Source organism: Gavialis gangeticus, unplaced genomic scaffold (genome assembly GCF_001723915.1).
Source record: "Gavialis gangeticus isolate Ggan-Ray unplaced genomic scaffold, GavGan_comp1, whole genome shotgun sequence".
In the NCBI taxonomy this organism is placed as follows: Eukaryota; Metazoa; Chordata; order Crocodylia; family Gavialidae; genus Gavialis; species Gavialis gangeticus.
The window spans coordinates 14734102-14737250 of record NW_017729030.1 but is presented as its reverse complement, the minus strand read 5'-3'; the positions used below and the strand labels follow the sequence as shown (position 1 = coordinate 14737250).

Sequence of the window (3149 nt, the reverse complement as noted above, 5' to 3'; positions counted from 1 at the left end):
CACCACCACCCCACCTCCCCTACCGCCCTTGGGTGATTTGTGGGACTCTCCTGTCTCTTTCTTGCCGGGCTGGAGACTTCCGTGCAAGCAGGCAGCCCTGATCCTGAGCCATGCGGGAGTTGCACGGGGCATCGCCCCCAAACCCCAGCCGCCTTCACCTTGGCCCGCCCGCAGGCACCAAGTGCAATGGCCAAACCACTGGTCTCTTTTTTAAAAAATTATTATTTTTAACGGCTTCTCATGTTTTGCCTGGAAGGTGGGGGGGGGGAACCTTTAACTAGCAATCACGTGAGGCCTTGAGACCAGTACCTGAGAGACAGGCCCATGTTACCGGGTCACGATTTCGATGAGGCCAAACGAATCGCAGTTGAAAACCGGATCAGGCCGAACCGGTCGCAGTTTTCAAGCAGATCAGGCTTTCCATCAGGCCGAACCGATCGCTTGTCTTCTTTAAGAGCTACTTTGCAGTGAGGGCGAGGGGCGCTTTCTTTCTCCACCCTCCCCGGAACGAAGTTACCCGAATTACTAACTAATTATTGGGGGAGGAGAGTCCCGTCTCCCTTCTCACCCCCACCGTGTCCTGCTCTCCCAAATGCAATGACCATGCTTCTTCAGACCCCCTTCCACATCCCCTTCCTTCCTAAAAGCAGCACGCAGAACATGTTGGGGGTTTTTGTTTGGTTGGTTTTATATTTTTTTAAATAAATCAGTTTTAAAAGTCTCATCTTTCGGAAAAAACTTCTGCATTTGCTCGCGCTTCTGTTATCCTTTGCTGGATAGCCTGTCCCTAAATCAAAGAGGGGGTCTAGGACAGGTCAGGGGCGGGGAAATGTCCCCCATTTTTTACCTGGTTGCAGTGCCTTGCTTGTAGGAGAAGCTCGGGTTGGATTTATGCACAAAGGATCTGCCTATGCTTGGTAGGAGACTCTGCAGGCTGACCTGTGCGCCGAGAGAGGCTGGGGGAGCAGTAAAGAAATATTCAGGCAATAGAAATAACATCAGTCCATTTCCTGGGGGTGATGAGATCCTGGGGGTGATGAGATTACTCGGGCTGTCGTGCCATCGGAGCGACCCATGTCTGCAGCCTCTACTCACTGGAGTAATCCCGATTTAGGCTGCGCCTCTGGGTGACTCGCCTGCCTAGAGACTGAAGGATCAGGCCCTTTTCGTTTGAAGCACCTATCATGACACTTGTGTAACACAATAAAAAGAAAAAAATCCTCACTCCTGAAGAGTGCTTCGGCTTCTTGTTGGCCGCGGACTCCGATTCATTTGTTCCTACAGTAATATTAAGAGATAACAATTCAGATGATCTCTCGCGTTAGGGATATGCTGCAGACCGGCCTTGGAGCTGGCTGTTCATGAACTGCGATTTTTAGAAAAGAAAATACTTCGCGAGCCTGGGTGAGGGTGGTTATTATTATTCAGCGTCCTGAAAATCATGAAATAGGCTAGCGAGTGTCAAAGTGAATAGAAATAGAAATTAATAAACCAACGCGGAAAGAAGATCCTGCGTTCAGAGAAGCAGCAGACTTGCACCAATGGAAAAATCCTTCATTTTGTATGCCCATCTCCCTGTCCAGATGTGTTTGTAATCGTTGTTATAACATTTTTTTTTTTTAAAAAGGCAAATGAAGAGCGGCGGCTGTGGGTAGAGCTGGGGCGGCTGAAGGAAATAATCCCGTCCGACAAGATGTATTCATCCCAGGGCTGGAGGGAAGAGCAAAACAACTTCCCATCCGAAGGAGGGGAGGCAAAAGTTGTGCATCTCAATTTGTTAGATAAATTAGCCATCCAGGCAAGCGCCGCGGCAGGGCAAGTGAATTTGTCATGCGAGGCTTGTCTTGACAGAGTCGGCTGCAGGGACCTGCAGAGAGGAATTAAGGCTTGTTTAATTACCTCCCAAATAATTTAGCTACAGCTTAGCCACTAGGCCCGGCCCTGAGAAGGAGCAGGGAATACAGCTCGCAGCTCTTCCTAAGGCCTTCTTTGGTTTTGAAGATAAATCGCCCAGTCATTAGTAAGTCTCAGAAGTGTCCCGAAAAAACATAGCTCGATCTTTTTTATTCTTCCCCTCCCCCCCCCTTTGAAAAATCGCCACTTCCTAGGACAAAATCCGTGTTATTTCCACAAACTTTTGAAAAAGTGATTAAGTGAATTTCAGCCCTAGCTCTTGTCGCAATTATTATTATCACCATCATCAGTATTATCATCATCATCGCCATCATTCCTATTATTATTTCACCCCAAAATGTTTGTGAGCTCCAGTCTGCGGCATTTTCGGTACCAGCTAATAATGCACCCAGTTCAGACATTAAAAAAAAAAGAAAGAAAGAAAGAAGAATAAGAAGAAAAGATTACCGAAATGATGATGACATGCAAATTTCCCCAGAAATTATCATAAGTAAACATTTGAAGCCTGGACTAATAAAATCCCATCTGTGTTACTTCATATCGAGTTAGTAGAGAGCTGTGATAATGAATTTTGTAATATCTCACGAACAGACATCTCAATCAGGCACTAATCCTGTGATTTTACTGCAGAATCACTAAATCTGGAGGAGCCAAATTGGGCTGCTCTTTGGCACAGAGAGAGCAGAGGCGCGGGGACCAGCAAGTGCTCCCAGGCTGGGGGACCCTGCGTTGCCAGCGCCGGGCGCCCACTGCCTGGCCGCCTCCTGCACTCGGACTTCCCAGACAAGGAGCTCGGGTAGTCAGCAGAGGCTCCTTAATGAATAACAAGCACCTGGCTCGGTTCTCCCTGGGCCACACTCCTGCAATCTGCTCGCGCCTCTGCTTTACCTGCTCCCCCACTGCAGCTGCTCCGTTTGTGCCTGCTTGAACCTGCCTTCAGCACAATGGACCTGGGGCTTGCCCAGATCAGGGCAAGAGCCTTCCCAGTGTAACACACACACACACAAAAAACCAAAAAAAAACCCCACCCCCCCCCCCCCCTCAAAAAAACAACAACACAGACATCTCAATCAGGCACTAATCCCCTGATTTTACTGCAGAATCACTCATTTTACTGCACGGCTGGGATTTTCCCTTTCCTTGCTTCGCCTTCTGGGTTTTTTTAAGGCAGAAGCGCAAGGGAGGCAGGCGTTTTAGGCCAGCTATAGGAAACTGTAGGGATCCAGCCAGTGTCA

The 3149-nt window shown here is 48.5% G+C and overlaps 1 protein-coding gene and 1 long non-coding RNA gene across 2 annotated transcripts in view; one reads left to right on the top strand and one right to left on the bottom strand.

Annotated features, from left to right (window-relative positions):
* The window catches only part of PITX2 (paired like homeodomain 2), a 65514-nt gene that overhangs the window by 6103 nt on the left and 56262 nt on the right, over positions 1 to 3149 (top strand). The window lies entirely within an intron of this gene.
* On the bottom strand, positions 1406 to 2789 carry LOC109301079. Its single transcript, XR_002098420.1, has 2 exons — positions 2362 to 2789; positions 1406 to 1867 (listed from the first exon to the last, which is right to left on the bottom strand). It is a non-coding gene; the product is annotated as an uncharacterized LOC109301079 (long non-coding RNA).